The sequence below is a fragment of the Cervus elaphus genome, chromosome 14, assembly GCF_910594005.1.
Source record: "Cervus elaphus chromosome 14, mCerEla1.1, whole genome shotgun sequence".
NCBI lineage: Eukaryota > Metazoa > Chordata > Mammalia > Artiodactyla > Cervidae > Cervus > Cervus elaphus.
In genome coordinates this window covers 57,160,862-57,172,875 of record NC_057828.1, presented here as the reverse complement: position 1 = coordinate 57,172,875, position 12,014 = coordinate 57,160,862, and the positions used below count along the sequence as shown (strand labels likewise).

Here is a 12,014-nt window from a genome sequence, read left to right as displayed (position 1 = left end):
TCTATAAGCCTCTTATCCTTACCCATCAGAGGGCAGACAGACTGAAAACCACAGTCACAGAAAACTAACCAAACTGATCACAGGGACCACAGCCTTGAATAGCTCAGTGAAACTATGAGCCTTGCTGTGTAGGGCCACCTAAGACGGATTGGTCATGGTGGAGAGTTCTGACAAAACGTGGTCCACTGGAGAAAAGAATGGCAAACCACTTCAATGTTCTTGCCTTGAGAACCCCATGAACAGTATGAAAAGGCAAAAAGGTATGACACTGAAAGATGAACACCCCAGGTCAGTAGGTGCCCAGTATGCTACTGGAGAAGAGTGGAAAAATAACTCCAGAAAGAATGAAGAGACAGAGCTAAAGCAAAAACAACACCCAGTTGTGGATGTGACAAGTAATGGAAGTTTAGTCTGACGCTGTAAATAGCAGTATTGCATAGGAACCTGGAATGTTAGGTCCATGAATCAAGGTAAATTAGAAGTGGTAAACAGGAGATGGCAAGAGTGAACAGTTGACATTTTAGGAATCAGTGAACTAAAATGGACTGGAATGAGTGAATTTAACTCAGATGACCATTGTAGTTACTCCTGTGGGCAAGAATCCCTTAGAAGAAATGGAGTAGCCATCATAGTCAACAAAAGAGTCTGAAATGCAGTACTTGGATGCAATCTCAAAAATGACAGACTGATCTCTGTTCGTTTCCAAGGCAAACCATTCAATATCATGGTAATCCAAGTCTATGCCCCTACCAGTAATGCTGAAGAAGCTGAAGTTGAACAGTTCTATGAAGACCTACAAGACTTTCTAGAACTAACACCCAAAAAAGATGTTCTTTTCATTATAGAGGACTGGAATGCAAAAGTAGGAAGTCAAGCAATACCTGGAGTAACAGGCAGATTTGGCCTTGGAGTACAAAATGAAGCAGGTCAAAGGCTAACAGAGTTTTGCCAAGAGAATGCACTGGTCATAGCAAACACCCTCTTCCAACAACACAAGAGAAGACTCTACACATGGACATCACCAGATGGTCAATACCGAAATCAGCTGTACTTTAATAGATCTAATTCAAACTTCATTCTCATATCCTCCAATGAGCCATCTATTGAAGCTGATTGTACTTATATGCCTCTACGTACAGATCTAATGCACAGTATTGACATCTGTCAAAAGGTAGGTTCTATGACATTAGAATGATGATTCCCACTAGTTTTTCCTTTTAACTTTCACAGAAGTCTATATTTTTATGCAAGAATCATCAAGCTATTTTATACTCCAGCTGTTGACAAGTACTTCTCATTGTATTCTTCCCACTAGATTATTACATTTCTTTAAGGCAAGGAAACATGATTCATTTATCTTTGAATTTTTTCCTCCTCTTCCAGTCCTTCCCACTCTCTAGCCCCCCTACTCAATAACATGGCATTTATCTATAACAAAGAGTTGGGTATATATGTGACCTACCGAACTTATCCTAGTCTCTATTCCAGCTGTTGCAGTGAGTGAGTTGGTAGCTAAGGTTTTTTCTAGCCCTAATAAAATAAGCAATGCTTTAAGTTGAAAATTACACATTCCAGATCAATTTTAAAGCATGTGGTAACTTAAAAAAATAACTTAGCATAAACTAAAAAGCATAGCCTATTCTAAATAAATAATCAAAACATTATATAGGCATATCAGAAAACACATTTAAAAGATTTATAAGGCCTTATTCTGATTTGTGTGTGACATTAAAAAAACAGCACTAAAATTTTTTTAGGTTTCATGCTAAGAGCAAAATTGTATTTGGTTACTGTCATCCTTATTTGACTGATCAAGAAACTAAAGACTATAATGATATATATCTAAAATGGATTTTTAAAGAACATTTGTATACCTTTTGTGTGCCATGTGCTGTTCTAAGCCCTTTACATGAAAATTTACTTATAAATTTCACTGGATTAAAACAAATTATATAATTTAAGCATTTAGAAGCTTAAATATAATTTAAATTTCAACATAATTATTTAATCTTTTTCATATTAACTCTCAACACCCTAAAATGGTTACTATTATTTAACAATAACAGAGCAAAAATTTTAAACAGCAGCATCAGGGGGGAAAAGTGCTGAATTCACTAGCTAGAATTCTTACAGAGTTAATTTGGGAATAAAATCCAGGATATCTTTTTTTTTCCACTGAATAACCATATTATCTGCTAAATAGACTCAGTCTCATGGGAGAAATTATTCTCTGCACTTAATACGTCTACCCTATCTGGGGCATTCAAAGCATATAAACTACTTTTTGTAGATTAGTTTTTATTGCAAACACTTGTTTTCTTCAAAGCTGGTCTGTTTTTTTGCCAAATGTTTGTTTAATTATATCATTAAAATGTATTTTGGGAAGCCCCTGCATTTTAAACTTATTTTTAACAAAAATAAAAATAAATTTAACTTAAAAACCTTACTTTTTAAGGGGACCTTGAAGCGGGTCTATCTGTTGAGGTGTAACTATTAACAGTTCAAATAAATTACATGATCTAGGTTGACTGTAATGAAATTTGGCTTAGTTGCTTCACCTAAACAGGGAAGTTGGCATGTTTGCCTAGCAACAGCCGCTGAAACCTTCTGTTGTGGAAGGTTCCCTAGGAGTGAGAAGGGAGGAGGAGGAAAAACTGGAGGAACAGATTAATCTGTTTTTCCCAGCAGGAGACGCGAGGCCTGGCTAAGGGAAATGCAATCCAAAAGATAGCCTTTAGATTAGCACACACCCACCTAATCCCTCCATGGTAGCTAGAAATTTGCCCTTGGCAGGACTGGGTTGAAGAGATGGTTACTGCTTCAGCCCACTTCAAAGAGACTAAATTCCAATCAGTATAAAGACATCAATAGGTCTTCTAGAAAGAAGCTGAAATCTGAGTAGCAGGAGGGTGTTAGCAACTAAAAAGAACTGTTCTCTGCTCAGAATTTAGGAAGGTGTGTGATATATTATTTACAAATAATATAAAAACACTGGCTGTTATAGTAATTGAATTTATCACCTTAAAAGCAGAAGCTTCTCTAAATATAGCACTTCTTTTGGTATTGGGGATGTATGCAGGGAAGAAAGGACAGAACTGCAAAATCTCTCTTCTCTTGGCCAGACCTGAGGAAAAAATAAAGGGATGATAATGCAGAGGAGTATTAGCTGGGTGCTTATTTGTGGACCGTCTCTATTCTAGATGATTTATTTTGTAATTAGGGCTGTACGGTATAAGAAGAATCCCCATTTCTCTCCTTTCTTAAAAGCAAATGTTTGGTTAAACTGAATAGTCTTGAAGGGGTCTCCCATGGCCCCAAATGAAAATGGTTTCTTTTCCATAAGACAGAAGAAACTTTCAATAACTACAAGGTTAGCTTTTAGATCCGAGTTTTTTCTTCTAAGAGCCAGTTCTTTTCCTGCCCTCCCTCAGGCAACTCTTAATTGGTCACATAGGCCTGGAGAGACGTTTTGAGGCAGTCGAGTGTCCAGGCCTTTGGACTGTTCAGCCCTGTTGGGAGGCTGAATTCTTCAGAGACTCCTGACTAGGGCAAAGCTGGTGTGATCAAGAACCAGGATAAAATGAGATAAGAACAAATTCTTCTGGGGTGTAGGAGGAGAGACGTGAAAAAGAAACAAGAGCAGAGGGACGAGTTGAGAAAGCCAAGGGGCTAGAGGTGAGCGCGGGACCGGTTGGAAACGTCAGACATTTTCCAATTCACCCTCGCCGTCTGACCACTTGCCCGCGGGACGCCGAGGCGCTGGAGGACCAGTTCTTCGGCTCAGGGCGTGGGTGCGCGCCGGGTCCAGGCGGGGAGCGACGCCGCCCTCCCTCCACGGCGTTGGTGGCGGGTGACTCAGAGCTTTGCTCCCGCGCCCGCCCCGCCCCCTCCGCCTGCCCCGCCCCCGGAAGGAGGAGCCTCACCCTCGTCTCCGCCCCAGTCTCTGGGGCGGGCCGGAGCCCGAGGAAGAGGAAGGGGACGAGGACAACGAGCGACGGGGCGGAGGAGGAGGAGGAGGAAGAGGAGGCCGACCAACAAGATGGCCCCTGCTGCAGGAGCAGCCTCAGCAGCAGGTGGGGGGCCGGAGGCGGCGCTGGTGGTGGCGGCGGCGGCCGTGGCCCGGCGGCCTGGGACAGAGTCAGAGTCGACGGTGGCAGCGGCGGCGGCGGTGGCTGCCCCGGCGGTGGCGACGGCCGCGGGGACTCGGAGCTGAGAGGAGCTACTGCTCGGACCAGCGCGGTGAGCGAGCGGCAGGCGGCGGCGGCGGCGTGGGGAGCCGGGCGGCCGCGGCCCGGCCTCCGTCGGGAACAATAGGCGGCCGCGGCGGGGCAGGGGCTGTCCTCGGCCGCCCTCGGCTCCTCGGCCGTAGCGTCCGCCCGCCCGGCCTCGGGCCCCGCCGGTGGTCCAGGGACTTGTCAGTGGCCGGCGTCCTTTAGGCCTCAGGCCTCCGCGTGCCGCCGGGAGGGCCTGCAGGGATGGGTAGGCCGTGGGGAGGTACAGACGCCGCCCTGGACGAGGGGAGGGCGAGGGAGGCTTGGGCCATAGGGAGGGGGCCACCAGGCTGCCCAGCCCCTCTGTTAGTCCGAGGACCTCGGCGGGAGCAGAGAGCGTCCGGGGGATGCTTTTTGGACCCTCAGGCTGCTGGGGTGGAGGAGGTGCAGGCGTCTGTAAACAGGCGCCGCCTCTGCCTCCCAGCACCTCAAGGCTGCTCCTTCTCCCCTGCCCCTTAAGCGCTCCCCTTCCTTGGCCAAGTGGGCTTTACGAAGTCTCTGCTGGAGCTACTGCAGAGCGAGCCCGGTAGTCTTTTTTTCCTTCCCGGCGGCGCTAGGGCGGTTAGGTTTGCAGGTGTTTTTTTAAAAAAAATTAAGTGCACAACAGCCAAGAAATCTACCAGGTAAAATGTGATTATCGACAAAGGATGGAGAGAGAGAGAGAGAGCTAAAGGCTGTTCCTCTTTAAACATCTCTAGGCATCGGTTCTCCGTAAACATCAATTGTGTTCGCTTCCAGGGTGAGAGTGAAACAAGGGCTCTTTTGGAACGGTAAATAATATAACTCTTGACATCCCAGAATAGTCCCAGAAACTGGAAACAAAGCCGCTTACTGGCAACGCGGAGACAAATTGTAATGTTTGAATAGAACTTTTCTTCAAAGGAACCGTTTTAAATTATTAATGTGCCTCATAAGAAGCAACATTAACTAGATAAAATAGACCTAATGAAGCATTTCTTCAGGAGATAGAAGAGGTTCATCTCCAGGCCAGAACTGGTCTTTTTTTTTTTTTTTTTAACGATTTTCGAAAAGTAGAAACAACTGTTCTCTGTTGGATGTTTAGGCTTATCAAGACGCATTATTAGCTGCCCTGTGTAGTGATTTCTGAAATGTCAACAATTAACTACTATTTCTCCTAAACTTAATTTCTCAAGGAGGAAATTATCCAAGTTATTTCAATTTCAGTTTCTATGGCCGTATGGAGAAATTTATATTAAAATTGTTTGAATGTGTCCGAAAGACTGCTTTCCACTATTTAACATTCACTGTCATGGTCCAATTAGTTTGCGTTCTTCACAGGACCTGTGCTGTGCAGAGAATATGCCAGTTAATATCTTTTACACAGTTTTAGGGTGAACTTCTAATTAGAATTGTCCATATCTGTTGTAATTTAGAGCATTTTCAGGTTATATGAAGTTTAATGAGAAGCACTGGTCCTTGGTTCTTCCACAAGAACTCAGGGTAAATAGACTAGCAATTGAATAAACGTGGAGGTTGGACTATTTTTTTGTTGTTTAGAATTGAAGTATAATAGATGATATGAATGACTTTCATTTTATGTCTAGTATAAATAATGTGGATGTTTTGACTTTTTAGGTAGTGGGGAAAGAACAACTTTCACATGGCTCCTGCTGATGTGAATTTTCTGGGAATACATTTCGACAGGGACATTTTTTAAGTGTTCAAAGTTATAATTTAATCAGTTTTTTTTTTTTTGCAAATTTTGTTAGGTTGATACAGAGTGCAAGTAATCTCTATATCATAATGATACTTAAATTTATCTGTGAATGATGCTTAAATTTATCTGTGACTCTAAACCTATTAGAACAATTGTAGTAACTTATGATTTTGTACATTTTAAGTGATCAGTGTGCTTTGTTGTGGAAACAGATCTGTGTTAAGGACTAATTTGCCTCATCATCTTCCTGAAAACAAAGATTTTTAAGTGTTGACGGTTTTGTGTTTGAAATTGGATGCTGATCCAACAAGCATTGAGGCTAGGTCCCAGTTTCTATTCGATATTGAAAAAGCTCTTGGAGAATTGTGCTTTTGTTTGTGTCAAACTATTTTAAGATGTGATCCCTCAATTGTCATGCCCTCAATATCAGTGTTTATTCTGATTATATCAGTTCAGATTTTCTCAAGTGATAATTTAAGAATTTCCTCTAAGAAGTTTTGGGACCACAGCTTAAGAATTAGATTTGTGTTTTTGAGGTAATATTAAAAGTTACTATATGTTTGATTCATTTGGAGAAATTTGAAAGGCTTTTTTTAATACATTAAAAATCTAAAATTACAGTTTTTCAAAGCATATTTATAAAATGAATAAAACATTTGCATTTATTCCTCCTAATTCGTCTGTAATATTGGTGGTATTCTCTTTTTATATAGGAAGAGTCTGAGTCTAAGGAGAAGCTACTGTAACTGGCAAAAAGACCACTTAATTAATAGGTGAAAAAGCTTACTCAAACCCAAGTCTTGTGACACAACTTATTAATAGATGTTTTACTACTGCTACTCCTGCCATATGTCCCAAGGTTAAATTTGCATCTCTTGTATGACGGATTTCTTTTTTTAAAACTATGAACTATGTTTTGTAATATTGTGCTTGCCTTTTGCGCTAATATCCTTTCTAGTATCATTATTTGTACCCTGCCAGTATTCACTTATAAGTTTGAGAAAGTATTTACTCATGTAAATTACAGGAAAAACACTAGTTTTTGGTTTTAGTACATCTGAATGCCATACATATAGAAACTCATACTGTTTACATAGAACAGATTTGTGGTAATGTTGTAATTGTTTCATGGCTTTAATTTGTTAACTAAATTATGCCTTTGAAATAAATACTTAGGAAGATTTTTAAATGATTTTAGTAACATTCAATGATGTTAAGGTCAGGTCAGCTTACATTTGAAGTTCTTCATTTATAATTTTTTAAAGCCATTGACCATTTAGAATTCTGCAGCATTTTTTATCTCCAGATATTAGAGCTTGAAATGGAGTTTGGTGAGGCCTAATGAGTCTTTTCTTGCATATATCTTGGAAGTGGTTGGTCCAGTAAAGTGAAGAATAAACTGATAAATGATCCTTGTTTGGTGGACATTTCGGAGCAGGATGTTCCTTGGCAGGGTATGCTGACCTGGTTTAGCTTTGGCCCTGTCCATGCTCAGGAGTTCAGGTATTCTTTGGGGTTGGATTCAAGTGGGTTTAAATTCTCAGATTGACCTGCATCAAGACAGTCACAGATTTCAAAATCAGCCTGTTATTAGGATCTACTTTAAGATTACCGTCTCTTTTGTTTAATCCTAAAGTCTAGACTGTATTTGGACTAGCCTCTGAGGGTATAGCATAATATTAATTTTGTCAATCATTTATATGAAGGAATTTTTCTTAATCCAAAGTTTCTTAATGTTGAGTCTATACATCTTCATGTGTGAAGTTTACCCAATCTGAAGTGATGTTGCACTACATCCACAAGACAGTTAGCTTTAGCATACTTATTTATATCCAGTGTTGGTCAGATTTGTGCCTGTTTACTTTTTATATTCTTGCTTACTCTTTATGTAATATTAGACATTTCTCATCAGTTCACAGTATTTCTGATTGTTTGAGGTTTGAGAAAAAAATTTTAGTAAAAATTTTGATTTCACCTTACATGCACAGTTGAGCTGACTAAAATTATGCTCTGTCCTAGAGGATTAAATATTGCAAGGTTCATTTATATATTTTTTGAGACTATTTACAAATGTATGTCAGCAGTATTTTGATGTTTGTCAGGCATTTTAGTGCTGATATCAAATACACACCTATTACTGTACATATATGGTGATAATTTAGCTTGTAATGCTTTTTTTCTAAATATCTCCAAGATCTAAATAGCATTTGAATGTGGTAGCAATGTTTTTGAAGAACTCTAAAATGGCCTATATATTGTAACAAATTTTTTTTTAATGGAGGTTTAAATCGCATAATATAAAATTAACCATATTTAACAGTTCAGTGGCAATACATTCACAATGTTGTACAACCACCACCTCAGTCTAATTCTAAAACATTTTATCACCCCAAAAGGAAGCTCTTGTACCCATTGAGCAGTTACTCCCCATTTCCCCTCCCTCAGTCCCTGGCAGCCCACCATACTACTTTCTGTCTCTGTGAATTTAACATAAAATCATTTTGAGCCAAGATTGAACACGAGTGCTGTGTATAATTGAAATTGCAAGAGAAGACTTTGTGATATGATTGTTAGGAATCAAAAACCACCTCATTCTTTGTGTTCTTCTCTAAGTACAGTAGGCATGCTGCCAGGGATTCTTTATGGGAGAAAAGTTGGAAGTCACAGCATTTTGAAGTTTTTGTTTTGATCACTCCAGAGAAGTTGTACTCTCAGATTCATTAGGGTTGTGATAATTAACTAAATTTTATTTTATTTTATTTTTGAGAATTAACTAAATTTTAATGTTCTCTACAATTGTGAGCAATGAATACTTAGTCTGTTGTCTGCAACTTGTTTGCCTTTTGTTTTTTCTTAATATATAGAAGAAACTTAAGAACTTATTTGAAGTTACAGTAGAAAATGTTTGTTAGATTGAAGCTCTTTTATCTTTTTTTTTTTGAAGCTCTTTTATCTTTTTGAGTCTAACTTTATGACTTTTATTCAGCTAACATTCGAGGCTGTTTGGAGTTAGGATTTGCTTGTTGACTAAATCTTCAAAATCTTGGTCTTGGCTCTATACCTAATTCCCTCCAAAAGCATGGACACTTAAACAGAAGCAATTGGTTTGTAAATGTTTGTTGGTCGATTGAGGGAGAAAATAAACAGACTTTTTTTTTTCTTTCTGGAATAAAGTATAATAAAGTTGGACTTCTGTAAATTTAGAATTACTGCTGAATTTGAAGCTTCAATTTTGGGCTTTGAAAATACTCTTTTATTCTTTTCCAAAATTCAAAATTAGGTACTTCCCCTAATTAAATTTACATTTTAGTGTTTATGGTGAGAAGTGAAATACAGATTTTATATTATCTGTTAAAGATTTATAATACTTTACAAATACAGAAGCTCTCAGCAGGGAAGAAGAATTTAAATTTTGATGCTAATTTCCTCTCTTTTAGGGGAAATTTAATTATTAAATGTAGTTTTAAGAGCAACTTTAAAAGTTACAAAAAAGAATTATATAGATACATTTAGAATTCAATGCAGTAAAATTTCTGCTTTCTTTTCTTCTCTCTCTTTTTTTAAAAAAGTATTTATTTATTTGGCTGCACCTGGTCTAAGTTGCAGGTGTGGGGTCTAGTTCCCTGACCAGGGATCAAACTCAGGCCCCCTGCATTGGGAGCGTGGAGTCTTAGTCACTGGACCACCAGCAAAGTCCCCTTCTTTTTTTTCACTAGTGACTTTTTTAAATGTCAACTTTGTCTGTAAATATTTATGTTTACATATACCTCATTTATGTTTGATAGTAACATTTATTAGAAAGCTAGTGTGCTAAATTAACATTTAATCATAAAAGAACATCTTTAAATGAGGTTATGTTTAAAGATTATGCTTGAAAATACGGTTTAGTGTAAGATTTGTGAATGAAACAGGGTCATTATATTCTTAACTTTATTATAAAATAGTGTATCATCTGGTCAGATCCCAATTTAGAATAAGAAATAGACAAAAAACTTTTATTAAATATTAATGAACTAAATCATCTATATGAAGGCAACTGGCTTAGAACCTCTTTTGCACTGTGTGTAATTCTAAGAAGTTTGATTGTCTGCTTTATAATTTCACAGCAGATTAAAAATGCAAATTAGACGTGGGGGTAGAGGCACTCTAGGTAAGATGGACAGTAGTCCCTGAGAGATGGACTACTCTTACTAGGAAGAGTAGTAAGATAAAAAATCACCTTTGTTGTCAGTCTCTAAATCGTGTCTGACTGTTTACAATCCCATGGAATGCAGCATGCCAGGCTTCCCTGTCCTTCACTGTCTCCTGGAGTTTGCTCAAACTCATGTCCATTGCATTAGTGATGCTATCTAACCATCTCATCCTCTGCCATCCTCTTCTCCTTTTGCCTTCAGTCTTTCCCAGCATCAAGGTCTTTTCCAATGAGTTGGTTGTTCCATTGGAGCTTCAGCATCAGTTCTTCCAATGAATATTCAGAGTTGATTTCCTTTAGGATTGACTGGTTTGATCTCCTGCAGTCCAAAAGACACTCAAGAATCTTCTCCAGCACCTTGATTTGAAGGCATCACTTCTTTGGTGCTCAAGCTTCTTTATGGTCCAACTCTCACATCCATACATTGCCACTGGAAGAACCATAGCTTTGACTGTACGGACCTTTCTTTATCAGCAAAGTGATGTCTCTGCTTTTTAATATGCTGTCTAGGTTGGTCATAACTTGCCTTCCAAGGAGCAAACGTCTCTTAATTTCGTGGCTACAGTCACCGTCTGCAGTGATTTTGGAGCCCACGGTTTCCACTTTTCCCCCTTCTATTTGACATGAAGTGATGGGACTGGGTGCCATGATCTTTGTTTTTTAATGTTGAGTTTTAAGCCAGCTTTTTCACTCTCCTCTTTCACTCTCATCAAGAGGCTCTTTAGTTCCTCTTCACTTTCTGCCATTAGACTGGTATCATCTGCATATCTTAGGTTGTTGATATTTCTCCCAGCAATATCGATTCCAGCTTGTATTCATCCAGTCCTGCATTATCATATTAGCTTGGGACAGTGAAATACAAAGGCACTTTAGACTCCTGAGTATATCAATTAATTAATTAATTATTGGATTTTGCTGTATAACCTGTTGATCTTCATGATAGATTCATTTTGGGAAAATTCACTTATGTGTGTGATTTGGGGAATCATAAAACTATATACAGAGTATATTAAAACAGACTTTGGAGTTAGATGTATCTTAGTTCCCATCTTTTATCATTAACTGTATAATTCTTTGTCTCTAAAAACAGAAATGGTAATATCTGAAAGGATTGTTTCTAAATTTAAGTGAGTTAACCTATATCTTTAGTATAGTATGCATTCAATAAATGTTACTTTCTTACTTAAATTTTGTTTAATAAAAATCACTTTAGAAAGATATTCATCTAGACTATTTGAACATTTTCTGCTGTCAAATGTTAGTACTCAACATAAAAATAAACTTTGTGTACTGGTGGACTTGGTAAAAAATGAAATACCATTCTCATTCTTTTCCCACATCAGTCTTTCATTAATATGAACCTGTGCTGTTTAATACCAGCCACTAGCTACATGTGATTATTTAAATTTAAAAATTTAATGGACTTTCTTATAGAGCAGTTTTAGGTTTATAGAAGTTTCACTATAAGTAATGTTTCCATGTATGCCTTTCCCCACAGTTACTTCTGTTAACATCTTACGTTAGTTTGGTGCATTTGTTATAATTGATAAACCAGTATTGACAAATTATTAACTAAAGTCCATAGTTTAGTTTACAGTTCACGATTTTTATTGTACAGTTCTATGGGTGAGATTGTCTTTCACTTAGCAACGTATGTTTAAGATTCTTCCCTGTCTCTCCATGACTTGATAGCTCATTTCTTTTTATTGCTAAATAATGCTCTGTTGTATGGATAAATTTAAATTTTAATGAATTAAAATCAGAATTTAAAATTTAGTTCCTCAGTTGCACCAACCACATTTCAAGGGTTCAGTAGCTACATGTGGCTCAGTTCAGTTCAGTCGCTCAGTCGTGTCTGACTCTTTGCGACCCT

General features: G+C 38.4%; 1 protein-coding gene across 2 annotated transcripts in view; it reads left to right on the top strand.

Moving 5' to 3' along the window:
• Nucleotides 1-4,054: 4,054 nt before the first annotated feature.
• The window catches only part of RC3H1 (ring finger and CCCH-type domains 1), a 73,853-nt gene continuing 65,893 nt past the window's right edge, over nucleotides 4,055-12,014 (top strand). Inside the window, exon 1 of one of the 2 annotated variants that reach the window (XM_043923054.1) lies at nucleotides 4,055-4,073. The gene's annotated coding sequence lies outside the window, so the exon portion shown is untranslated. Of the gene's footprint in view, nucleotides 4,074-7,434; nucleotides 7,453-12,014 lie in introns of those variants that run through there. The other variant, XM_043923053.1, reaches the window with a different exon arrangement.